This window comes from Saccopteryx bilineata, chromosome 6 (assembly GCF_036850765.1).
Source record: "Saccopteryx bilineata isolate mSacBil1 chromosome 6, mSacBil1_pri_phased_curated, whole genome shotgun sequence".
Taxonomy (NCBI): domain Eukaryota; kingdom Metazoa; phylum Chordata; class Mammalia; order Chiroptera; family Emballonuridae; genus Saccopteryx; species Saccopteryx bilineata.
Genome location: NC_089495.1, coordinates 139,367,445 through 139,394,980, shown reverse-complemented (window position 1 = coordinate 139,394,980; position 27,536 = coordinate 139,367,445). Strand labels below are relative to the sequence as shown.

Here is a 27,536-nt window from a genome sequence, read left to right as displayed (position 1 = left end):
GGGCTCACCAACTTGAGTGCGGGGTCTCTGGCTTGACTGTGAGATCATAGACATGGTCCCACATGGTCCTGGTTGAGCCCAAGTTCGCTGGCTTGAGCAAGGGGTCACTAGGTCTGCTGTAGGGCCCGGTCAAGGCACATATGAGAAAGCAGTCAATGGACAACTAAGGTGCCACAACGAAGAATTGATGCTTCTCATCTCTTCCTTCTTGTCTGTCTGTCCCTTTCTTTGTCTCTCTCTCTCTCTCTTTCTGTCTCCCATTAAAAAAAAAAAAAGAAAAGAAAAGCAATCAATTAACAACTAAAGTGATGCAACTACAAGTTGATGTTTCTCATCCTCAAAAAAAAAAGAACTGGTTGTATCAGCACATCTGTCATCTCATCTTCAGAATGGAGACAGAGGCATTGGTGATCCTGGATCAGTCACAAGCCTCACAGCTCACCTGTCCCCATCGTGCAACATGACTTTGGACTGGGCAGCCCCGAGGCACGCGTATGCCTACACACTGTCTTTGAGCTGGTCCCAGTGGCGGCTTCCACCACAGCCAAGTTCATTCACTTAGCTGGAATTTACAGCCCTGTCCCCAGGATCTAAAGACAGCTAAACCCCTGTCCCCAGAGAGCTAAACTTCTGCCAGCCTCCTGCTTGACTGATGACTCCATTTTCAATTCATGAGCCCCAAATGAACCATTTCCAAATTCTAAATTCATGGGTCCCGAATGAATGAGGTTGGGCCACATCTAAGATATCTTAAATAGAAACTGTTGGTTAAGAAATGTCATTATAAATGTTAGACTTGGGTGTTTTGAAGACGCAGGTGGCCCCCTGGGCTCTGTCCCCAGGGCAAGGTCTACTTGTGAGGGGCTGCCCATAGCCAAGTCCCGAGAGGGAGAGCTTCTGCAAATGCCTGTCTGGTGTCACTTATGGCTCAGCACACCAACCCCAAAAGTTTTGTCTTGTTTTTTTTTACACTTGGAAGAAAACTTCCAGTGAGTCATCTCATATGCTGTTTGATTCATGTTTAATGTTTTGGAGAAGATATAAAAACAGTAAGTCATTCTCAATCAAAACGGCATCAGCCAGGCTAAAAGGCCAGCTACCCTGTGCTGACCTCAGCAGCTACAGCCTTCAGTTGTCATTACAGGGTATGTTTATAATCAGGAGTGACGACAGCACATAAAAGCTGCCTTGTGCCATTAAAAAAAAAATCAGGCTCTGGCCAGTTGGCTCAGCGGTAGAGTGTCAGCCTGGTATGTGGATGTCCTGGGTTCGAGTCCAGTCAGGGCACACAGGAGAAGCACTCACCTGCTTTTCCACCCCTTCCCCTGTCTTTTCTTTCTCTCTCTTTCTTCTACTCCTGCAGCCATGGCTCAATTAGAGCAAGTTGGTCCAGGTTGAAGATGGCTCCATGGCTTCCACTTCAGACACTAAGAAGAGCTCAGTTGCTGAGCAACAGAGCAATGCCCAATGGGCAGAGCATCACCCCCTTGTGAGCATGCCAGGTGGATCCCTGTCAAGGTGCATGCAGGAGTCTGTCTCTCTACCTCCTCTCCTCTCACTGAATATAAAAAAAAAAAGATCACAAGACCAGAAGCCATAGATTCTGCAGGGACAGTTGGGGGCAATGCACAAACTCACAAAAAGTGTCAATCAACACACATTCATGAGTACCTACTAAGTGAACATCAGCATACTGACCGTTGGGGACACACAAAAGAATTAGATGCCCTCAACACTCTGACAGTCTAATGGAGAAGGTGAGACATGAATTTCTTCTTCTCCACACCGGGTTAGTTCCTGCTCAGAGCCAGGTTTTGTGCTCAGGTGCTGGGTGGCAGAGGGGAGTGCGGGAAGGCAGATGCCAAGACCAACTGACAGACCCTAGCTTTCAGACTGGGACCCAGGTCCCCTCCTGACCCTCTTGCTCAAAGACTTAGTGCTGAGTTCCATCAACCCAGGACCTGCTGGGAACAGTCCTGTAGCCAATTAGCCCAGTGCCTGAAACACAGGAAGGACACAGTAACTGGGTGGCAGGAAGGATGTCGGCAGGGAGAGAGGAAGTCCGCGCTCTGGAAGGATGTGGGGGCTCCTTCCAGACAGACCCCAACCCCTCTGCCAGTCCAGCAGTTTCACATGGACTGTGGCTCGCGGAGCACTGTCCAGGGTGCCCTTGAGAGCTCACCTTCCTCACCGGCGCCCCAGGGCTCCGAATTTCCACCGGAGACTTCCTGACGCGGGTCGTCCCTCACTCTCCTGAAACGGCCTGTTTCCTGGAGATGCTCTGGGGTCTGAGGGAGCACCTTTATTTGCTGAGCATGCCCCTAGTGCGACTTCTGAGCTAAATGTTGGCACGTGGTGTCTGACAAGTCCAAGAATGTTCAAGAGGTCCCCAGGACAGAAAACGTGGAACCCAGGCTGCCCCAGACATCTGGGCCCTGCTCCTGGGTCTGTGCCGTATGACTTGGGAAGTGAGAAGGATTGGTGTGAGCTCAACCTGAAGGGCCCATACAGCCTCAGACCTGGCTCAGGGCCCTGACCCAGGTGCCAACAAGCAGCTAGACCTCAGGGACATCGTGTGATGGCTGACTCATTCACTGAGCCTCCCGCGGTGCCCCCACTGAGCATAGAGCAAAGACTGACTGGCAGTGAAGACACCCTTCCTTTCAGTTCTGCCTTCTGTCTCCCCAACCTGGTGGTGAGGCAGGGCTGGCGGTCCTGCAGATGGGCAGGACCGGTCCCCACCCCCCACCCCCCGATTCCACAGCAGATGAGAATGCCAAGCCAAGTCGTGCGTGCCCAGTGTGCAGGGGTGTGTGTGTGTGTGTGTGCGCGCGCACGTGTCTGCCCACAATGCTCGTCAGGTGGGACGTGCCCCTGGTTGAGGGCTGACGGGCCACCCACAGGAAGTGATATTGCAAAGACATCCTGAGTCACTCTAAAAATAACCCGCAACTGAACAATGCAGGAGGGATTTCCCCTTTCCTGGTGCCCTGCCTCAAACCACTGTGGTTTACACTCAGCCGGCCAGTTTGGGAATGACAGGCCGATGGTTTCCCAAGAAGCTGGCCTGGGATCTGGAGGCTAGTTAGCATTTTGGGGGGCCCCTGGCCTGGCACCCAGAGTGCGGTGGATTGTCCCTTCTCCTGCAGAACCCCCAAGTCCCCACGCTCCTGTTAACCTAACATCTTCCAGAAGAACTGTGGTTAAACAAATCTCCATAAGCAACAATTATCTTTGAAATGTATGAGGAGGGGTCACTATTAAATATACTATATATAAAGCACCTAGCAGGTCCATCGGCACTGAGATTTTGGCTATACTGTTTACCACCTATTTCTGTCGTTGGGTTAGCATTTCAAGTGTCCTGTCCTTCAGGTATGATCCACCTCACACACACCTATCTGTCCCATCTTCTTCCAGCTCATCCCCTCCAGGGACGCCAATCTTCCTGCTGTTCCTTAATGTCTCAGGCACACTCTGACACCAGCCCTTTGCACTGGCTGCTCCTCAGATATAAAGTTGCTTCCTTACCTCTTTCAGGTCTTTTTGCTCCAGGCATGGCTCAGTGAGGCCTTCCCCAAGTACTCTACCCCAAACTGAAGCCTCCACACACAGTCTTTACCCCCCTTCCCTACTCTACTTTTCCTCTATATTTTACTGAGTTCATCATCTCTTGCCCCCCACCCCCACCTCCTACTAGAATGCAAGGTCCTAGGGGCCAGATTTATTCTGGCTTGTTCTCCATTGGAAATCTACAGCCTGGAAGCTTCCAGGCACAGACTGTGTAATCAGCAAATACTTGTATAGGCAATAAATGCATGACGGGGGGCGGGGGGGGAGTAAGGCTAGGATCCACGGCCTGAGCAGGCAGGTACCTCCCCTCCAGCGCCTGCACCAGGGGCAGTGAAGGGGTCTTCCCAGTTACCACCAGCTGACCCAGGACATCCACGCTTGTGTGCCACAAGTACCCGATTGCCAGGGTTCCTCATCTCTGGGTGGTGGCTGGGTTTGGGAAGGAGCAGTTATTGAATGTTTGCTGTATGCACACCCAAACACCCAGGAGCCTCAGGATGAGAAGAGACCCCCACAGACCACCTCCACTGCCTCCTGTGAACCTCTCACTGGCTCAGTATCCTGACACCTGGCTACCAGCCTCAGCAGGACCCACCTGGCCGGGCACACCCCCTCCCTCACACCACTGTGCACCTGTACCAGCCCTTGAGCCTCCAGCCGGGCTATATGCATGCAGGTGAGGCCCAGGTACCACAGAGCCCAATGTTCTCCCTCCCGTTTCCTAGTGCTGGTAGGGCTGATGAAAGGAGATCGAACTGTGGTTAATCCTAAACAACACAAGTTTGAATTGCGTGGGTCCATTTGTATGTGGGGTTTTTTCAATATATATCTAGTTGGTCCAACATATCCCTGGGCATCACATCTGCAGAGTCAACCCACCACAGATTTAGCCAACTTTGAACTGAAAATAGTATTTTTTTCAAGTTTTTTAGCAAGAGAGAGATAGGAAGGGAGCAGAATGAGAAGCATCAACTCGTAGCTGCGTCACTTTAGTTTTTCATTGATTGCTTCTCATATGTGACTTGACTAGGGGCTGAAGCCATGCCAGCGACCCTTGCTCAAGCCAGCGACCCTGGCTTCAAGCCAGTGACCTTGGAATTATGTTGATGATCCCTCATTCAAGCCAGCAACCCAGTACTCAATGTGGCAAGCCTGTACTCAAGCCGGATGAGCCCGTGCTCAAGCGAGTGACCTTGGGGTTTTGAACCTGGGTCCTCAATGCCCCAGGTTGATGTTCTATCCACTGCACCACCAACGGTCAGGTGAAAACAGTATTTTTGATCCACAGTTGAGAATACGTGGCTGTGGAGGGCCTACTGTATCCATTGTTTTCCAGTCTGTTATAGAGGGAACTTGAGCACCTGGAGATTTTGGTATCCACAGGGTGGAGGGGGACATCCTGGAACCAATCTCCTGTGGATACTGAGGACAACTGCAGTTAAGTTTTGGGGGAGTCAAAAGTTATAGGCTGAGGCCCTGGCCGGTTGGCTCAGTGGTAGAGCGTCGGCCTGGCATGCGGAAGTCCCGGGTTCGATTCCTGGCCAGGGCACACAGGAGAAGCACCCATCTGCTTCTCCACCCCTCCCCCTCTCCTTCCTCTCTGTCTCTCTCTTCCCCTCCCGCAGCCGAGGCTCCATTGGAGCAAAGATGGCCCCGGCACTGGGGATGGCTCCTTGGCCTCTGCCCCAGGCGCTAGAGTGGCTCCAGTCGCAACAGAGTGACGCCCCGGAGGGGCAGAGCATTGCCCCCTGGTGGGCAGAGCGTTGCCCCTGGTGGGCGTGCCGGGTGGATCCTGGTCGGGCGCATGAGGGAGTCTGTCTGACTGTCTCTCCCCATTTCCAGCTTCAGAAAAATACAAAAAAAAAAAAAAAAGTTATAGGCTGATTTTTGACTGCATGGGGGTGGAAGCTCCTAGCCCCAAGTTATTCCAGGGTCAACACTGGTAAAAGCAGTGTCTTCCACATGAAGCGGTGTATTCTCTGTGGGGGAGAAAGCCGAGAGACCGACGACTTCTCTGTCCCTGGAGGCAGAGGTCCTGGCCTGGGTCTCTGGTCCGAACCCAGCCAGCGCTTTCACAGAGGTGAGCAGGACACAGGAGCAAAGGCAGGACGCACGGGGACAGAAGCACCCCACCCTTAGGAAGACCAAGGCAGGAGGCACGCCCCCACCTCCAAACAAGAGAGACAGGAGGGCCCCAGCCGGAGCCGGGGATGCGGCTTCCCAGGTGACATCGGCTGGGGGGGGGGCCTGGAAGTGTCTGTACTGTGTATAGGTGTGACAGCAACTGCACCTTGTTCTGTCTCCTGACCTGTGGCACCTCACATCTATTAGAGGTTTGCAAATGGGACTGGCACCTTGCCATCTGTCCTCCCCTCCCCCCTTGGCGCCCCCAGACACACACCCACACACCCTGGCTGTCGTTTGGGCTCCCAGCAACCTCTGAACTTAGAGTGGTAACATGACACTTGGGCAGGTTTCAGGTCCAAATCCCAGTCCTGTGGCTGAGCGATGAAAGGTGATTCTCCTGAGCTCTGAGGTAGGCTCTCCTGGGCTGGACTGAGTCCTCAACCCCTTCTCCAAGCCCTCCCCCATGCTGTCCCCACTGCCCCCCACCCCGCAGGCCTGTCAGGCCTCCGGGAGTGACTTACCTAAGGCCAAGTAGAGGCAGAGACCAAGTAGGGATCAGAACTTCTGGGGCTGGTTCCACGTCCTTTTTGGGCCACTAGACCATGCCCTGGAAGAGAGGACCAACAGCTCACTCGGGATGGGCACCACAGCCCAGCGCCCACTGCCTTTCCCTCCATGAGCTTCCACATGCCTGGAGGGGATGGCAGCTTCCTCAGGGCCCACGCTAAGTACAGAGAAGCCTTGGCTCCTGGCCTGGGCCCAGCCACCTAGGGCAGGGGCCATGGCGTGTGCCCCCCCTGCACCAGGAGGGAGGGAAGGCCACCACAGTACTGATAGGAGAAGGCCCCTCAGTGAGATGCTGGCCACCCCTCAGGTGGGGCCGAAGTCAGAGCTTGGCTTCTGTGGCCTCTGTAGTCTGCAACGGGGTCCAAGGGCTGGCAGCATCACAATCACAAGTATTCAGGCTCGGCCTGCCGCCTGAGGCCTTACCTGACTCTCTGACCCTCAGGGTCACTGTAAGGGCCTCCTGGCACAGGGCAGGCCCTCAGGAGCATCCATAGCCAAACTCCGGCCCCCACACACAACGAACAATCAGAAGGCATCACAACCAACATGCTTAGTGACCAGCTCAGGGACAGGTGAGTGTCTCTGCAGCCACGCAGACACCTTCTGTCACTGAGATGCACACCACTCTTACGGGCCAGGTACTGCGTGGTAGGGACAGCAGAGAAGCCCCGGCCCCAGGTGCGCCTCTGCTTCTGAGTAACCTTGTGGCTTGTGCATGCCCTAGGGTCTCTGCCATTCAGATTCCCATCTGTGACAAAGTGGGGGGATCCCTGTGGAGGCTAAGCCAGCTCTGGCAGCAGGTTTTCTCGTGGGAGGAGGGTCCATCATTCCCGAGGCCTTGCAGGCTCCGGCCCCCAGGCTGCCTGGGAACAGTCCATTAACTCCAATTGCAAATTTCCTCCTGGCTCTATCGCTAAGCCACAGGGGCTCCCCGGCCACCAGCCTTCCCATGACAGATAAAGATTACAGTCATTGTTGGAGGCGGAATCAAGTAGCAGAAGCCATTACACAGAAATAATTACGTTGAGTTATGTCTGGTTGCTCCCGATTTCTGTCTAGCAAGTGTCATACAAATGGTCATGCCTCTTCCTCTCCAAGGGGTCAACCTGCCGAGGCCTGGATGAGGTGCTCTGTGACATCCCTTCCCTGAGCGCTGGGAGAGAAGATGTGAAAGACAGAGCCCTGGGACAGCCACACCTCCAAAGTCACCAACAAGTGTCCATCCTTCAAGGTCTACTTCACAAACCCTGTTCTCCCTGGGGCCCTTTCTGATACCCCAACCTCCCAGGCCTTTGTTCATTCAGGTGCAAGGCACCTACCTCTCTTACATTTGGGGTCTCTTGGCAGTGTTTGGGCAGTGACCAGATCTAACCATTCTTGTACTTCCGTTCCTAGCCCAGAGGGGAGTCTCAGGACAGCACAGTGGGCAGAGCACAGAGGTTTGTGTGGCCAGACTGCCCGGGCTCAAATCCTAGCTCGACTACTTCTTAGCTGTGTGACCCTGGCTCATTATTTAAATTTCTTAACTCATAAAATGCAGACGATAATCCTGCCTGGTTCATCAAGTTCTTGTAAAGATTAATTAAGCTCATGCACAAAAAAGCACTTGGCACACAGATCTAAACAAATATCAGCAATGACGAAACTCAGAGACGGGCCTTGAACACACACAGTGAGCATCTCAGCCAACCGGAAAGATGCTACCTACCGAGGCCGACTCAAGAAGAAACAGACAACCCGAAATAAAGAAATACAGGTGACCCCTAAACAATGCTAACCCCCCAAACTGGTGAAACCCTTGTATAACTCTAACTCCCCCAAAACTTAACTACTAATAGCCCCACTTTTGATTGGAAGTGATACTGACAATATAAATAATTAATTACCATATATTTTGTGTGTTACATGTTTTATATACTGTATTCCTGTAGTAACTTAAGCTGGAGAAAAGGAAATCTTCGTAAGGCTCTCATAAGGAAGGGAAGATACATTTACAGTACTGTATACAGTATCAGCACTGTAAGTTTACGCAGTCTGTTTATAGGCTCAGCGAGACTGCCAGATGCCAAGTCAGCATCCAAAACTCAGTTGTATTTTCCTACACTTGCAATGAAAATTCAAAAATAAAATCAAGAAGACCATTCCATTAGAAACAGCATCAAAAAAAATAAAGCACATAGGAATTTAACAAAAATGCAAAACTTACACTCTAAAAATGACAAGACATAGTTGAAAAACATGTTTTAATCTAAATAGTTAGAAAAATATCACATGTCTGTGGATCAGAAGACTACATTGTTAAGATAGAAATACTCCTCGATTCAATGCCTTTCCTAGTTTACTCCTTTGTAGCAATCGACAAGCTGACCCTAAAATTCACATGGAATTACAGAGGGCTCCAAATTGCCGAAACAACCCTGGAAAAGAACAAAGTAGGACTCATATCTCTCAATTTCAAAACTTAGTACAATGCAATAAATATTAAGACAGTGTGGTATAGATCAATGAACTAGATGTGAGAATCAGAAATAAATCCACATATCCATGGTCAACTGATTTTCAATGAGTATACCAAGTACATCCAGGTGGAAAGAACAGCTTCTCAACAAATGGTGCTGGGACAACGGGAAAACTACATGCAAAAGAAGGAAGCTGGACCCTTACCTCACGCCATACACAAAAATTAACTTAAAATGGATTACGGACCTTCATGATCTTTGATTTGGCAATGGATTCTTAGGTATGACACCAAAAGCCCAAACAAAGAAAAGATAGATGAAGTGGACTTCATTAAAATTTAAAACTTGTACTTCAGAGAACAGAGTCAAGAATATGCAAACACAACCCACAAAATGAGTGGAAACAGATCTGATTAGGGACTTGTACCCAGAATATACAAAGAACTCTTACAATTCAATAGAAAGACAAATAATTCAACTAAAAAATGGTCAAAAGACTTGAAGAGATGTTTCTCCAAACAAGACATACCAGGGGCTAATAAAAACATGAAAAGAGGCTCTGCCCAGTTGGCTCAGTGGTAGAGTGTCGGCCTGGAGTGCAGAAGTCCCGGGTTCGATGGCCCTGGCCGGTTGGCTCAGCGGTAGAGCATCGGCCTGGCGTGTGGGGGACCCGGGTTCGATTCCCAGCCAGGGCACATAGGAGAAGTGCCCATTTGCTTCTCCACCCCCCCCCCTTCCTCTCTGGCTCTCTCTTCCCCTCCCGCAGCCAAGGCTCCATTGGAGCAAAGATGGCCCGGGCGCTGGGGATGGCTCCTTGGCCTCTGCCCCAGGCGCTAGAGTGGCTCTGGTCGCGGCAGAGCGATGCCCCGAAGGGGCAGAGCATCGCCCCCTGGTGGGCAGAGCATCGCCCCTGGTGGGAGTGCCGGGTGGATCCCTGTCGGGCGCATGCGGGAGTCTGACTGTCTCTCCCCGTTTCCAGCTTCAGAAAAATACACACACACACACACACACACACACACACACACAAAAAGAAGTCTCGGGTTCGATTCCTGGCCAGGGCACACAGGAGAAGCATCCATCTGCTTCTCCACCCCTCCCCCTCTCCTTCCTCTCTGTCTCTCTCTTCCCCTCCCGCAGCGAGGCTCCATTGGAGCAAAGATGGCCCGGGCACTGGGGATGGCTCCTTGGCCTCTGCCCCAGGCGCTAGAGTGGCTCTGGTCACGGCAGAGCGACGCCCCGGAGGGGCAGAGCATCGCCCCCTGGTGGGCAGAGCATCGCCCCTGGTGGGAGTGCCGGGTGGATCCCTGTCGGGCGCATGCGGGAGTCTGACTGTCTCTCCCCGTTTCCAGCTTCAGAAAAATACACACACACACACACACACACAGAAGTCTCGGGTTCGATTCCCGGCCAGGGCACACAGGAGAAGCACCCATCTGCTTCTCCACCCCTCCCCCTCTCCTTCCTCTCTGTCTCTCTCTTCCCCTCCCGCAGCGAGGCTCCATTGGAGCAAAGATGGCCCGGGCACTGGGGATGGCTCCTTGGCCTCTGCCCCAGGCGCTAGAGTGCCTCTGGTCGCGGCAGAGCGACGCCCCGGAGGGGCAGAGCATCACCCCCTGGTAGGCAGAGCGTCGCCCCCTGGTGGGCGTGCTGGGTAGATCCCGGTTGGGCGCATGCGGGAGTCTGTCTGTCTCTCCCCGTTTCCAGCTTCAGAAAAGTAAATTTAAAAAAAAAAAAAAAAAGAAAAGATGCTCAACATCATTAGTTATTAGAGAAATGCAAATCAAAGCCACAATGAGGGCCCTGGCTGGGTAGCTCAGTTGGTTAGAGCATTCTCCCAATATATCAAGGCTGTAGGTTCAATCCCCAGTCAAGGCACATACAAGAATCAATCAGTGAGTCAATAAATAAATGGAACAACAAATTGATGTTCCTCTCTCTCTCTCTAAAAAGAAAAAAGAAAGAAAAAAATCCAAACCCCAATGAGACACCAGTTCACACCAAGATTTCTGGATCAAAAAGTCAGACCTAGGCCCTGGCTGGTTGGCTCAGTGGTAGAGCGTCGGCCTGGCGTACAGAAGTCCCGGGTTCGATTCCCAACCAGGGCACACAGGAGAAGCACCCATCTGCTTCTCCACCCCCCTCCCCTCCTTCCTCTCTGTCTCTCTCTTCCCCTCCCGCAGCCAAAGCTCCATTGGAGCAAAGATGGTCCGGGCGCTGGGGATGGCTCCTTGGCCTCTGCCCCAGGCGCTAGAGTGGCTCTGGTCGCGACAGAGCGACGCCCCTTGGTGGGCGTGCCGGGTGGATCCCGGTCAGGCGCATGCAGGAGTCTGTCTGTCTGTCTCTCGCTGTTACCAGCTTCAGAAAAATACAAAAAAAAAAAAAAAAAGTCAGACCTATGCAAGTGCTGGCAAGGATGTGGGGAAATCCAAACCTTCTTACACCGCCGTTAGGAATGTAAATGGTGCAGCCACTTTGGAAAACAGTCTGGTAGTTCCCTAAATAAGCAGATATACAGTTATCAGATAGCCCAGGAACTGCACTCGTAGGTATATACCCAAGAGAAATGAAAACATATGTCCACACAAAAACTGGTATACAACGTTCACAGCAATATCATTCATAATGACCACAGGGTGGAAACAAGCCAAATGTCCATCACCAGCTGAATGGATAAACAAAATGCAGTCTATTCCTACAGAGGAATATTACTTGGCAATAGACAGAAATGAGGGACCAGCCCACACTACAGCATAGAAGAGCCTTGAAAACATTAAGTGAAGAAGCCAACCCAGAAGGACAAACACTGCATGACTCCATGACATAAAATGTCCAGATAGGAAAGTTATAGAGACCAGAAGGAGATCAGTGGTTTCTTAGGGCTGGGGAAATGGGGGCCAGGGACCTGGGATGTGACAGCTCAAGGGTATGGGTTTTCCTCTGGGAATGCTAGGAAAGACACTAAAACTGACTGCAGTGATTGCACAGGCATATGAATGTACCAAAACCCACTGCATTGATTCCTATGTGTGAATTGCACGGTGGGTGCGTGAATTATATCTCAATGAAGTTGTTGTTTTAAAAACGGAATCTGCCTGACCAGGCGGTGGCACAGTGGATAGAGCGTTGAACTGGGATGCGGAAGGACCCAGGTTCGAGACCCCGAGCTCGCCAGCTTGAGTGTGGGCTCATCTGGTTTGAACAATAGCTCACCAGCTTGAACCCAAGGTCGCTGGCTCAAGCAAGGGGTTACTCAGTCTGCTGAAGGCCCACGGTCAAGGCACATATGAGAAAGCAATCAATGAACAACTAAGGTGTCGCAAAGTGCAACGAAAAACTAATGATTGATGCTTCTCATCTCTCCGTTCCTGTCTGTCTGTCCCTGTCTATCCCTCTCTCTGACTCTCTCTCTGTCTCTGTTAAGAAAGAAAGAAAGAAAGAAAGAAAGAAAGAAAGAAAGAAAGAAAGAAAGAAAGAAAGAAAGAAAGAAAGAAAGAAAAGGAATCTAAGCCTCTTGAACTTCTCTATCCTAGGGGCCGGAAGGGCCAAGAGCAGGGTCAGAGATGCAGGGAGGCAAACAGCGGGGTTTCCCAGCATTGCAGCTGGGAACATTTGGGCCTCAGCACTCATCAGCCCCCTGACCACGAGAATCCGGCAGCCCTAGATGCAGGGGTGTGGCCGAGTGCCTGACATGTGTGTCAGGTGCACCCACGGCCCAGTGGGGCACACTCAGGTGTGTGCCAGATGTCAGGCTGGGCAGTCAGACACAAGCTCTCGGGACCTCTCTGCACAGAAGGGCGTGATGGGCAGCCCCTCAGTATAACACCCGGTCCAGTCCATAAGGAGCTTCCCTTGATCTGCCAGCTCGGTTCCTAGAATGAGCGCGCAGCCACCCCAGGGCACTGCCGTCGCCACCTAAGAAATTTGGTTCTAGGGCCGTTGCTGGGGTCTGTTCCTCCTCCCGTGGCCCAGGCCTGCAGGGACTCAGCACCCATTGTCCTTGCTGCCAGCCCTTGGGAAAAGCACCTCCTTCCAGAGCTGGGCCTCGTGCTGCCCAGGCACAGGCTTCTGGCACCGACTCAGCCAGCGGGAAACTGGCAGTCTCTCTTGCCCGCTCCCACTGGGGAGCTTGTGTGTGCTCGAGAGATGACAAATCATTTTAATATATCCTGAAGTCCAGCTTAATTAGGAAGCAAAGCCCCAGAGGGAGAAAAATACTGTGGGGTCTAGAGTCAGAGATGGATGCTTTGGGGATTATGATTATTTCTGAGGTGACTGAGGTGTTTCAGGATGACTGATTCCACCGTGGTCCCCACGTAACGAGGGCGGCAGGTTGCAGAACACATCCACACAGATGTTTGCACAACAACCACTCTTTGTAGCAGCATTTTCTTCCAGTACCCAATTCAAGGACCGAGACAGAGGGGTCTGTGTGTCCTGCAGATGTCGTTGAAGGTGGGGTCCAGCCTGGGAACAGCTACAGGACACTCTATGGACACCAAGTAGCACAGGTGAGACCACACAGGTTGCAAGCCTCACAGAAGGGGGCACGGCTGGGAAAGATAGCCAACGAGACAGGGAACTAAGCCCTGAGCCCTGCATGGCCATGACCAGAGCCTAGAACCAGCACTCTGGTCCCCCAGGGCATTATGCACCTACCAACCACATCCCCAACTTTCAGACAGGGTCCATGTCTTCCTGCGGCTCCTATTATCAGTGTATTATCTCAGTTCCTGTCATCAAACAAAGGAAGCTACCAACTCCAACCACTCTGAAAAACTGCTGCGTATTTACTAAGACCACCACACCCCCTCATGACCCAGGAATTCAATTCCTTGATTTATTCCCAACAGAAAGACGGACCTGGCCTGACCTGTGGTGGCGCAGTGGATAAAGAGTCGACCTGGAAATGCTGAGGTCGCCGGTTCGAAACCCTGGGCTTGCCTGGTCAAGGCACATATGGGAGTTGATGCTTCCAGCTCCTCCCCCCCTTCTCTCTCTCTGTCTCTCCCTCTCCTCTATAAAATGAATAAATAAATAAAATAAAATAAATTAAAAAAAAAAAAAAGACGGACCCATGTCCACCGAAGACCTGTGCGAGAACGCTTGGGACTGCACGGTTGGTAATGGTCCCCCACTAGGAACTGCTCCTCATGTCTTCTGCAACAGATGGATAAACAGACTACAGCACTTGAAACCATGTCAACACAATAAATTTAGAAATAAAGAAAAGAAGACCTTAGCGTGTCCACACAATGGAAGACCACAGAGCAGTCAGAACGAGCCTCGACACACAGCACAGATGACTCTCCAAACAGAATGCTGAGTAAAGCAGCCAGACACAAAAGGTCACACACCGCGGAAGTCCATTTACGAAAACAATGAAAACAGGCAACATGGAAAGTAAGGCCATGTGACAACCCATGGTGAAGGGATCATGGCCAGGAAGAGTCGTGGTCGGGGGAGCTTCTGGGTGCTGGTTACACAGGTTTGCTCATTTTGTAAAAATTTAACAAGCTGTACACTTATAACTTGTGCACTCGAATGCATACAAGCTCAATGTCAATAAAAACTTAAAGAAAAAAGTGAGGCATCCACCCTCATCCCTGTCCACCCTGTGCCTACCTGGGCTGCGGACTGGTGGTAAGGATTTCACTTTTTTTTTTTTTTTTTTTTTTTTTTTTATTAACTTTAGTGAGAGAAGAAGAGAGAAAGACAGACAGAAACATTGAGCTGTGCCTGAGTGTTCCCTGACCAGGGATCTGTGCTTCGGGACGATGCTCTAGCCAGCTGAGCTACTGGGTGAGGGCAAGGAGCTCACATTTTATTTTAAGCACCATCGTGGTGTGAGAACACCGAAAACCAGAGAGGGCTGCATCTGACTCCACTGGAATGCAGCCTGCAAACCAACAGCCTGGACACGGGCGCCCAGGGCTGGGGGATAACGCAGATTCTCCTGCCTGAGCCGCTCGTTCAGTCGCCGCTGATTGTGCGAGGAGCCCAGCGGCCAGTATGTGATGAAGGAAAAGTCATCTGAAAACACAAATAAATTATTCATTCCGCACAAATGAGCAGCCTCTGGGTTCCTGCACCAGCCAGTCCCTGCACCGCCAACACCCGGAGGCTCAGCGAATCCTATTAGCGCCACCACTCAGCGAGCAGTCGCTGCATTCCGCTGGCCCTCAGGCAGACGGCTCTTGCTGTGATGGGCCCACACTGCTTTCCATTCTGCCTCGCTCACACATGCAGTCAGCACAGCATCAAATGGAAAATCACAGCCGGCCTGCCCGGCAGGGACATGGGCTCCGGAGCAGAGGGCGGTCCCCCAAGGGCTCAGGTTCCAGAGTCACCCCAAGATCAATCACTGTTTGGCTGGCCTCCCACAGTGGTGGGTAGCCTCAGGTCAGGGTCTCAGCTTCTGGGGCCCCAGAGGCTCCAGCAGGTTTTGTGGCTTTTTAAAATATTTTATTTATTGATTTTTAGAGAGAGGGGAGAGAGAGAGAGAAGGGGGAGGAGCAGGAAGCATCAACTCCCATATGTGCCTTGACCAGGCAAGCCCAGGGTTTTGAACCGGCAACCTCAGTGTTCCAGGTCGACGCTTTGTCCCACTGCGCCACCACAGGTCCAGCAGGTTTTTGATGACAAGAAAGAACATTTGCAAAGCAACTTTCATGCACCAGCGCTTTGCAGAGGCCGCTGACCCCAGGGTCCCTGAACAGCCTCTCACCTCCATTCTTACATCTTTGATGCCAGGGAGGTTTGAGTGCCACGCTCTGGCCAGCCAGCAGGCTGCTTCCTCTGCCTAGAACCTCTGTCCCTTCAGATCCCAGCTCCCTGTCCTCCTTTGGGACACCCTCCGAGCTCCCGGCGCCTCACTTTGACAGCCAGGCACTTGGCTTGGATTTGTTGATCTGTGTGTGAGCCCCAGGGGGAGGGACAGCAGAGGGGATGGGGTCTTACCCGAAGCCCAGCTTACCACCTGGCACAGGGTCAGGTGGGGGGCTGAAATGGCAAGCACGTGACGCGACATAAATCATGCTGCAGGTGCTTCATTGAGAGACTTCATCCCCTTGTAGATTGTCCCAGGGGATATGAGGACACAGGCTTTGTCCCTCAGTCCCTCTGTCCCTGTCCTGCCATGAGCGGTCTTCTGCAAGAACAACACTCGCAGATTCCGGCCCCTAGCTCGCTCCTTTCTGACCCAACTGAACCAAGAAATGACCTTCCAGGCGGGGTGCCCCCCCTCCCCGCCCCAACCCCCAAGGTGTGGGCAAGGAGCAGGAAGATGATTCTGGCCACAGAGCAAGCTGGCCCATCCAGAACTGTCAGCAAAAGAGTGGGCACATGCATGTATCCATATGTGTGCAGACACGTGTAATTTAGTGACTCTCAGTTGGGGTGATTTCTGCCCCCCTGGGTGATCTGGCCATGTTTGGACACGTTTGGTTATTACAACTGGGGTCATCTCCTGGCATCTAATGGGTAGAGGCGAAGGCTGCTGCTAACCATCCTACAGGGCACTAGATGCCCTCTCACCCAACGAATCACAAAGCCCAAGATGTCAATAGTGACAAGGGTCAACAGTAATGTAAACACTTCCCCTGTGTCCCCCTCTTAACTGGTGACAGAAGCCAGCGCAAGAGGAATGCAGGTGGAAGCACACCCCTGTTCCCAAATTAAGGGCCACAGTCCTTCTGGGCACTACGCCTGCCCCACACCCAGTGTGGCCCACACTGTCCTGCCCAGGAAGCCCCGCATGCCCCACGCCTCTCACACAGGGAGGGGCTCTAGGAAACTGAGCTTCAGGTGCTCCGGAAGAGTGTCTTGAGGCCGGCTGTCTAGCTGTGGCCGGAGGAGACAGGAAGAAGGGCAGCCCCGGAGGCTGTGTGCCGTGGGGGCCGCAGGTGGCAGCAACAACAGGCACAGCTGCCCCACAGGATCGGGGGCCCGTGCTTTGGAACATCCAGGCTGCAGGGCAGCATCTTGCATGGGGACCGTTTGCTTTAATATCAGATGGGACAGCGTCTTCTCTGCACGGCACAGTCTAAGAAGTTCTGTCAGAGAGCTCCGACGGGGAACCTCGGCAGGAGTATAAACAAAGAATATCAGGACACCCCAAGTTGGTCAGAGGAAAGGCAGGCTGATACTTGCAGCCTCTCGGTCCTGCCTAAAATATCACAGTCCACACCTGATGCCAAGCCACTGGGGGGATGCATGACAGGCCAGAGAGGGCGTCCCCTCACTCTGTCATTTAATCCTCCCTACGTGGAAGCCCAGGCCCCAGGCTTACAGAAGTCACCCAGTGGGGGAAGATCCAAGGTCCCTGGGCAAGATTTCTGCCAGTGCTCAGCTGACACATGCCTAGATTGTTGCTCAAAGCACAATAAATCCTTCAGGATTTCTTTACGGAGCCCTCGGGCAGCTGCTCAGGGCTGTCACATGCACCTGCCTGGTAGGGCCCACCGCTGGGGCACCGGGACACCTCAGAGGGAGGACTGCAGCCCTCTTGCTCTGCTCGTTTGCCCCCATGAAGACTTGGGGGCTGCCTCTGTCCTGCATATGCCACAACCCAGGTGACCCAGGCCGACACAGACTCCCAATGGGTCCTACATTTGACCTTGCTCATTGGTGTGACAGGCTGCTCTTTAAGCTAAAATGAAAGTCTCATTTATGAGGTTTCTTTTTTCTCTTATTCAAAACACATTTAACTGAACTGTGACTGTGCCAAGCACTGCCATGGGTGTTACAGGTGCAACAGCGAGCACAAAGAACTCTTGCTTCCAAGGGGCTCATGTAAGTACCCTTGGAGATGATGAGACCAAGTGGCATGCACCAGGAGAAGGGTCAGTGCAGGACGCTGGGGGTGCAGGGCACTGAGAGGCCTACACTCCTACCTAAGGATCTGGGAAGGCTTCTAGGAGAAGGTGACACCCAAACAGAGACCTGAAGGATGAATAAGAGTTAGCAGAGAGAAATAGAGAGAAGAAATGCAGAGGGGTAGGGTGCAGGGAGCAGTTTTGCCAGAGACTTCCCCAGAAGCTCCCTCACCCAGGCAGGGGCAGGCACCCCCATGACACACCGTGAAGGTGAGTGGGCAGCTGCCGTCAGTACCCCCAGCTCTCGTGCGAAAGGTGCCGAGCTGATCACAGCCTGGGAGGCCTTCCAGTAGGGGTCTGGAGACTTGTTCCAGCAGGGCTGGCCTGGCTGGAAAAAGCCCAGAGGCTGGTCATGCTAAAAATGCAAACAGCAAACACCCATCCACCCCCATCCTGCCCATGGCAGCGTCCTGTGTCAGTACTTGGACTGCCAGGGTCAGTGTGCCCACTAGGAGGGCAGGATGAAACCCAGGGCTGTTTCGCAGACCCACCCACACACCCCTCGCTACCCCCAGCGTGGAGGAGCCCAAGGTCTCCAGATCAGACCACATGCACTTCTTGTGACTGGGAGCGGCTGGTTTTTCCCCGGGGAGAGCAGCCCAGAGCTGCACCGCCAGCTCTCTAGGCGCTCATACAGAGCTTGCCGAGGTGATTACAGTTCCAGTCCGCACCTCCAGGCGAACCTAGCCCGGTAGTCCACCTTCCCTTACCAGGGGGCATCCCGGATCATCCGGAGGCCTCACCCGAAGGACCCACAGTGGTGCCGACCCCTGGCTCCACGCTCAGGGCCTGCCGTAGAAGAGCTGCTGATCTGTGCATGCACAAGCTCCCACCCCTGACTGTTTTTTCTCAAGCTTGTACACTCAGGAATGAATGCGTCTCCCCTGAAACCAAAGTGCAAAGCTCGCCTTCAACCGGTTAGACTTCATCCTGTTTTCAGTTCATCCTTCCAACCTACCAGACCTTCTGGAATGCGCAGCACTGGTTTCTTATCCTCAGCCACGGCATATAGAGTGGCAGGTGGAGATGCTATCGCGGTCAGGGCAAAAGACACAGCACCTGTCCAGAAACGTCTGGGGCAACTGTCACAAGCGCTCAAGGCCTTCAGGGTCGGGTCACTTGACTGTCCTTGAAGCCATCTAACTCCCACTGCCCAGCTCTCCATACCCAGCTGAACTCTCCCCTCATAGCTCAGCCTGCCAAGAGAGGAAGCCGGTTCTGTGTGCCCCAGCGTGTGGCCACCTTCAGCAGGACTCCCACAAGCAGCACCTGACTCATCTCCGCCATCTTTCTGAGAAAGACACAGTGACGGGCATTTTACAAACAGGGAAGGAAGGCAGGGTTTGGGGATGCATCAGCGCCTTCGAATCTGGTCTCTGGAGTGACCCATTTCATTTGTGCAGGTCAACAGGCCTACGTGACAGAAACTCAAACACGCTCCCGTAGATGCAGGCAGAGTGGTTGAGTGGGGAGGATACAAGGATGGTGCCCGGTTCCAAGTCCCTACTCTGCCCTGGTGTCCCCAGGAGGGTACAGAGGGCACAAGGATCTCCTGCCACGGATCAAGAAGGCTGGAACAAATCGTGTCCAAGTCCAAAATATTCTGGGACCCGCCATGACAGACTAAGTTTACAAACACTTCTTTTTGAATGACCCAGGAAAATGCGATGCTACCATACTCCATGGAAAAGTGATGCGGGGAATGAATGTGCCGCTGGTGACAACACGTCCCTGTCTCTTCGCTTCTCTGCGAATGAACTCCGGCGAGAAGAAACAGTCCCAAGGTTAGTTGTGATTTCTCCGAGTTACAGAACTGCGGATTATGACTCCTTTCTTCTCTTCTGCATTTTTCACCTTCTCAACAGCAAGCATTGAACACGTACACCCAGACCAAAAACATTTTGAAGGACATACTTCTCCGTCCCAGGTGAGCGTCCGACGGCGACCTCATCCAGCTCTGCGTCCTGGACCAAGTGGGCGCTGCTCAGCGGCACCTCTGCACGGTGCCTTCTGGAAGCACCAAGCACTGAAAAGCGGGGCGTTAGTTAAATAAATTATAGCGCATGATGCTCAGGAGTGAAATACTGCCAAAGCCTGTGAAATCGGGCCACAAAGGATGCCTTCCATAAGATGGAAAACTGCATTCCATACGTGGGGATGTTAAACAGGTTGCATAACAGGATGTAAAAATAGTCTCACCAATGGTGAACTTAACTTTTGTGACGTTCAGGAGAGTGGGGAAGATAAGACAGTGTGCCGTGGGGCTGCCCAGCCCAGCTAAGAGGGTTTACTTCCTCATTCAGACCCTCCAGCTTTCCAAAACCGCTCCCCCTGTTGCTCCCTGGGCCCTCTAGGCCCGCTTCCCACTGTGGGTCATGCTCAAAGGTCACCATTTATTTTTTTTAAGTGCAGTGGAGGGAGTGACACAGGGACAGACAGGAAGGGAGAGAGATGAGAAGCATCAATTCTTTGTTGTAGCACCTTAGTTGTTCATTGACTGCTTTCTCATATGTGCCTTGACCAGGAGGCTATAGCAGAGCAAGTGACCCCTTGCTCAAGCCAGCAACCCTGGGCTCAAGCCAGCGACCATGGGGTCATATCAATGATCCCACGCTCCAGCTGGTGACTCCGTGCTCAAGCTGGTGAGCCTGTGCTCAAGCCAGCAACCTCAGGGTTTCAAACCTGGGTCCTCAGTGTCGCTCTATCCACTGCATCACCGCCTGGTCAGGCAAAGATCACCTTCTAAATAAGGTCTGCCACCACCGACTTACCTAGAACTGCAAGATGCTCCCTCTAACGCCCCCACTCCCCATTCTCTAGCTCACGTCCCTCCTACGGCATGTAGCGCATAACACAAACTATCATGTCCTTGCTTATCGGGTTTATTTTTGGTCCCCCACTAAATGTGTGCTCTCTGAGGCAGGTGTGTTATTTTATTTTTCAGGCCTACCCTCGGAGCCCAGAAAGAGTCTGGCACATAGTAGGCACTCAATAAACACCTGATGAAATAACACGTATAATATTTTGTAATAAGAAAAAATTAACAACAGCAAAATAGTTTAATACCATTTTTTTTTTCCTTCATCCAGGTCAGGTCCATGTGTCCTTAACTGCTAGACCTGGCCACTTTCATACACTCGGACAGCATTAAGAAGGGGGTCTTTTATTGTGAAGGCAAATTCTCTCAGCTATAATTTATGTACAATGAAATTCACTCATTGTAGGTATATAGTTCAGCGAGTTTTGACAACTGCATACAAATGTGTAACCACCTACCAATAGCCTTTTCAGTCCCAAAAATGGGATCTTTGGAAATTATGTTAGTAAGTGGTCCTGGCTAATGCAATTACTTACCTTCTCTCCAACCAACCACTCGCCTGATTCTTTTCTTTTTTTTTTCTTTTTTTTCTTTTTTTTTTTCTTTTTGTATTTTTCTGAAGCTGGAAACGGGGAGAGACAGTCAGACAGACTCCCGCATGCGCCCGACCAGGATCCACCCGGCACGCACACCAGGGGCGACGCTCTGCCCACCAGGGGGCGATGCTCTGCCCCTCCGGGGCGTCGCTCTGCCGCAACCAGAGCCACTCTAGCGCCTGGGGCAGAGGCCAAGGAGCCATCCCCAGCGCCCGGGCCATCTTTGCTCCAATGGAGCCTCGGCTGCAGGAGGGGAAGAGAGAGACAGAGAGGAAGGAGGGGGGGTGGAGAAGCAAATGGGTGCTTCTCCTATGTGCCCTGGCCGGGAATCGAACCCGGGTCCCCCGCACGCCAGGCCGACGCTCTACCGCTGAGCCAACCGGCCAGGGCCTGATTATTTTCTTAATTGACAGTTTTTCAATTGATTCCTTTGTTTTCTTTGTCCAGATACCAAAGCAGGGCAGAGCGGGAGCCAACACTTACTGGGTGCCCAACCGTGAGTAGGGCTCTGCCCCAGAGACCCTGGGGGCTCATTCTGTCCTCCACTTCCGGAGGAAGGTACCATCCCCTCCTGACATGTCCCACTCTGAGCCAACCACAGTCTGGAAGTTAGCTATGGTCACAAGCTGTTAAAAGAAAGATCTTGGCCTTAAACCCAGGTCAGTTCTGACTTCAGAATTCACATTCACCCCAAAGAATAACGACATAACTAATGTAACAATGGTGAATAATGGTGAAGTTGTTGTTTGTGTTCTTCTGTGTCTGGTCTGAGAGCTTTGCCTGGAGTGTCCTAATCCATAGGAAATAGGAGTGATGGCCGCACAGGCGTCCCTTTGCCTGCTTCGGTTTCGCATTTCCTTTTTCATGCAGGGGGTGACATAAGACTCTGACTTCGGGCCTGAGAATAGCCCCGACGCCCCCAACCCCAGGACGAGTAGTGGAGTGTCCAGGTAGGAGAGGTTTCTGGTCAGTACGTCCTGCCTGGTGAATTCTACACAAGAACAAAGAGTCACTAAGTAATGATGTCTCTCGGAACAGCCTCTGGGCAAGGACAGCCTGCAGCAGGGCATATACCAAAATGTTACGTCTTGTGCTGGGGTTACGGGCAGGAATTCTTCTCTCCGCTCTGTTCTTGTATGAATTTCTAATTTTTCTTCCCAAAGACAACTAGCTAGAGAGGTGATCCTCCTGCAGACAGCCCACTGAATTCTTCCGTTACACAGATGCCCGCCCCTTCCTCCCGGTCCTCCACCACCCTTCTATTCTATAGTTTCAGGCATCTAATCTGTGTGATGAATGGGTCCAATGAGATGTTCTCCACCCAAGCAGAAGGCAGACCATCAACCAATCACATGCAAAATAAACACAGTAACTGCGCACCATGGTCCAACCAGGGAAGACGGGCTTAGGACCCCACCTCTGGGCTGTCGGGAGACATGTATGCCCACCTCCTCTTTGTCCACACTCACACCCAGCTCCATTCCCAGGCCCTTCTCGAACCCATACAGTCAAAAGCATTCTCTCCCTTCCCAGCCAGCACCCCCTGGGCCGCAACACGCTGCTCCTGCCTTGACATGAACCCTCATCACATGCTTTGTCTTTGAATTAAACCCCTGTGTCTGTCTCCCTGCACAGAAGTGTGGCCCTAAAAGACAGGCCTGGTTCAAGGCCACACCTCATCCATCCGAGCACAGGCAGGAAGGCAGTAGGCACCATCCGGATGGTCTGCTCCCCAAGGCGGGGCAGGGTCTCTAACGCCGTATCCCACAAACTGTGGAGATTCAACTAGTGATGCAGGCAGCAGCCTCATGATGGAAACCAAGACCAGAGGAAGCGTGCAGGGCTGGGGCGGGGGGTCTATGTCAGAGGCCATAATCAGCAGGGTTGTTTTTTCTCCTGTATCTTGCCAACACTCTGATATAATGTTACATAACTCTCCTAATTAAAATAAGTGTTTTAACAGCCCATTGTCCCCCAGGCTCTGGTGTTCCGCCCCACTGACCTGGAGGACACGGCCCAGCGGCTCAGGGGAAGATCCAGGTCACCCTGAAGGAAGGACAGAGGGCGTGGAGCTGCGGGGACCGGCAGGCCAGCGAACCAGCCCGGTCACCCCACGCTCCTGGGACAGCCAGTCGGGAGACTGGGGGCATGAAGACCGGTCCAAGCTGGATTTTCCTAGAGGCCCAAGGAAGAAAATGCAGACCTCGAGGCTAAAATGCATTGGAAAGTCAAGTCCGCAGAAGCCCAGGTCGGGGTAAGGGGTAAACTAGAAATTCCCAAGGGCCTTCTGGTCCCAGATAAGCTCCTTGGCAACAAATGGAGACTGGTCCCAAGTGCTGGGGCTGGGCCTCCCACGGAGTGAGGTCATCACACATCAGCTGTGTGATGCCACTGGGCCAGGCCAGGACCCCCGGCCTGCCCAAGGGCCTGACATATCTGGACACCTGGCCAGGAGAATTTCCTGGTTCCAGACAGCTCAGAGCCAGGTGGGAAGAGTGTCTGCTTCTCAACACGGTGGGGTGATGCGAGTGAGAAGGGGACCTCCGGCCTTGGATGTCTAGCTCCGGTGGCCAACAGGTCCAGAAGGCTGTCCCAGGGTGGCAGGGTCTCAGAAACAGTCTGAGAGTGGGACTCAGCCTTGATCGCGGACACAGGGCGGGGAACACTGAGTGACCCCAGGACCCCTGGAATAAAGGAACCCTTTGTCCTTGGCTTAGAAGTCAGAAACATTGGAAAACCCACCCACTCTAGGGAGTGTTGTGTGTGACAGTGTCTACACCAAGCTCTGCTCTGTCCCCAGTCTCCAGTTTCTAGGAACATTCCTGGCGCTTGTCACTTTAATCCACTTTCAATTTTAATTTTTCTATCAAGTTGGATGACAGCGAAGGCCCAGGAAGGCCTCCCTCCGCCTCCTGTCCTACTCATGCAGGAGCGGCACAGTGAACGGAAGAGCTGTTGGGAGGCCCTCCCGTCCCGCCCCTTCCTGGACAAGCTCCTCCATCCCAGCCTCAGTTTTCTCAGTGCTCACTTTGGTCTGGGGACCTGACCCGCCGGCCCACGGGGTCATTCTCCTTCCCAGAGTAACCCGGGTACTCAGGCTGCTGTGCTTACTGGCCTGGCGTGTGGGCTGTGGCCCTGAGCTGCCCGATGTCACACCTGTGCGAGACCTTCTTGCCTGGAGGTAAGGCCAGCTGCGGGGAAGAGTGGTGACCCTCCCTTCCACGGGTCCCTGCAGCACTGATCTGTTCACTTGGGAGGATGCTGAAGGGATGGGGGTGGAAAGAGGGGCCCCGCACACCTTAGAGGTGAGACACCCAGGGGCTGGCCCTGGGGAATTCCTGGGCAGGGCTGGATCAGGTGTCGCACCCATCTGCTTGGCCAGTCTGCACAAGATGACCAGAGCGACCTTAGGAGGAAAATGGAGACTTTGAAGCGAAGAGACCAAGAGAAAGCCAGCCCTGGGAGACAGAGGCTCATGTCCACCAGCAGAAGGAAGGAGGACGTGGTCCCTGCCGTCCCCTCCCCCCCGTTGGCCCCTTTCTGCCAGAACAGGACACCTGGGTTTGGGCCTGGGCTGAGTAAAGAAGATGGGGCCAGCACCCTGGGCCATCCAGCCGGGAGACCACCCTGTCACCTGCACCCAACCCAGATAGCCACCTGGGGCCTGAAAGCCCCAGTGAAACCCTGTACTCAGAGGATGCAAAGGGTCACCAAGTGAACAAGGTGAACGGTTTGCTAAAAAAAGCTCCTTGCAGGGGAGAGTCGTAAAATGGGTCAGACACAGGGCAGGTGCAGGCGTCCGCTCTACCTGTCTCCCAGCTCTGGGGCCTGGGGGATATTCACCTGGCTTTCCCTTCGAACCCCTGACCCCCCTTCCCTAGTTCCATCTACGCACCACGGGCACACACAGGCACACCCGCCTTCTCCGCCCCACGCCCCACATGCTCTGGGACTGCTGACAACTGGATCAGAAGAACAGAGAGCGAGAGGTGTTTCCAGGGTGGGGAAGCAGTCCCCACTGAAGGGAGGAGAAATCCAGAGAGAAATAAAAAAACAGCCCCTAGATTTACTGTGACATCTCCTCCAGGGCCCCACTGAAGACAAGCACTTGGGTTCCATCTGGGTAGAACACGGGACACAGTCCTGCGTCCCCGCCACCCCTGGGGCCTAGCCCAGTACTTTCACGAAGGAAAGTGGACCGGTGCTTGTCTGCACGTGGAGGTAAAGGCTATATATAGCAGGAGGGGGTTGTTTTTTCCACGGTGTTGAGAAGCACATCTGAAGGAGTGAAAAGGCTTCAAGGACACACCGGGGGCGGCCTAATGAGGCCAGAGCCTTTTCCTCTTCCAGAATCCTAAGCTGAGCTTCTCAACATGTAACTCATTCTGGCCTGGTTGAACTCAGGCTTCCTTTAGCTCACTTGGAGCTTTTCCTGGTGCATCCAAATGTGACACATTGATTGTTATTTGATTAATAGGGAATCGGTGACAGTGAAAGTCAGCCGACTTAACAGCCATCTCCTCCAAGAAGGCATCAGGATCTGCTCTCAGGGCTCCTGCTACACCAGCTCTGTCAGAGCCTCCGTGAGAACCCCCCCCCGCCCTGTACACCTGGAGATGGGGTGCCCTCCCCCCAAGTCCTTGACCCCACTCCTGGCAGCGGACAGGTGCTCACAGGCCTGTAAAAAGGAACTGCACTATGAGGCAACCAGGAGGCCCACTGGCACTGATATCTATAACGACTCACTAAAATAAGCACAAACAAAAGCATGTTTTCTCAACAAACTACTCGACTTCTGTGCTGGCCCAATTCTTACTTCTTGGGCAGAAGTGCAGCCATCCTCCCGCAGTCCCGTGTCCGGCATTGGGTGGAAGAGAAATACAACGGTCCACAGTCTAGCTGACCTCTTCGCGTGGACGGACAGCAGCAGGGTGGGCAGGGAGGGAAGGGTCACACCGGGCAGGGGGAGCCCTCAAAGGCTCACGGCCATCTTTCTGCGCAAAGTTCTCCCTCTGAGGGGCCTCAGGAGACCTCACTTCTCCCTGGAAGGAGCAGGGGTAGGAGGCACTCCAGGGCTTACACCTGCTTCCTGTCTCGTGGCTGGGAGGGGAAGCACAGCTCCCCTTCTCTGCGGGAGCAGACAGCCCCACGTTTGTACCCTGGCCGGCTCCATGCAGACCCGAAGGATGCACAGGGCAGGCAGCTACCCTCGACAGCTCCACGCAGACCCGAAGGATGCACAGGGCAGAGCTACCCTCGCCGGCTCCACGCAGACCCGAAGGATGCACAGGGCAGAGCTACCCTCGCCGGCTCCACGCAGACCCGAAGGATGCACAGGGCAGAGCTACCCTCGCCGGCTCCGCGCAGACCCAAAGGATGCACAGGGCAGAGCTACCCTCGCCGGCTCCACGTAGACCCGAAGGATGCACAGGGCAGGCAGCTACCCTCGCCAGCTCCACGCAGACCCGAAGAATGCACAGGGCAGGCAGCTACCCTCGCCGGGCCCCCACCTCCCAACCTTCGCCATGCAACCCTGCAGGGCTGAGCAGGACATCCCGAGACCCTCATGATCCTCTTGATACTACTGTGTGGCTGAGAAAACCCAGAGAGAACTTCCCACAGCAGGGAGGAAAGAGCAGGTGGTCATGATGGCTGCTGAGGCTGGGGCGCAGTGTGAGCCCCAGGGAACTGGCCTCTGATGGTCAAGATGGGGCACAGAACCCAGGCACAGGAGTATGGGACTTTCTGAAACTGAATGAGATGGCTCCTTCATCCCAGCCCCCAAGAGCTGGAGGGAAGAACCCCCTGCGGCAGCCACCACCCCGCAGTGCCATCCTCAGGGTGAGTGGGCTGGCTGGGCGTGCCAGGAGGGACAGGTGGATGGCAGGCAGTGCTGGTCCGGCCCGGACCCTGCTGGAGGCGTCCTCCAGTCCACGGGCTTCGCCATCCAGGGAAGAGCCCCAGGCCACTGCCAGCTCCACAGATGTGCGCTGGGGAGCATCCAGCCATCAGACATTCCTCAGCCATCTCTCCCCACTCGGGCTAGATGCTGGCGAAGAAAACGAAGCCGGTTGTGGCAATGACTTCCAACAGATATAATCAAATTATCTATTTCTGAATCCTGCAAGTACTGAAACGCTGTAATTTGATTCCTGAAATGTCATTTGGAGCTTGCTGGTGCGGGAGGTGGAGATGCTTGGTAAACACTTCACTGTTCAGGCGTTCAGACCCAAACACACCCACCGACCTTGAACCCCACGCCCGGGGCTGGGCTATTGGCCGGCTACAGAGGACACCATGGCCGGGCAGAGCCCGAGGATGGCGGTCCAGCGGGAGGCAGCGAGGACCCTTCCCAAGTAACTAGGGACAAGACACCGGAAGGTACTACGCAGAAGTGCTGACGACGCCCTGAGCTCGAGGAAGGGGCACACGCTGTGTCTGGGGAGTCAGAAGGCTCCCAGGGTGGCCACAGGAGGCACCAAAGCCCCACTGCCCGCGTGATTAAATGTCAGGCCTGTGCTGA

General features: G+C 53.4%; 1 protein-coding gene across 4 annotated transcripts in view; it reads right to left on the bottom strand.

Annotated features, from left to right (window-relative positions):
• The window catches only part of HPCAL1 (hippocalcin like 1), a 90,335-nt gene that overhangs the window by 14,386 nt on the left and 48,413 nt on the right, over positions 1-27,536 (bottom strand). For all 4 annotated transcript variants that reach the window (XM_066236656.1, XM_066236655.1, XM_066236652.1 and 1 more), the window contains exon 2: positions 6,222-6,307. The gene's annotated coding sequence lies outside the window, so the exon portion shown is untranslated. The remainder of the gene's footprint in view (positions 1-6,221; positions 6,308-27,536) is intronic.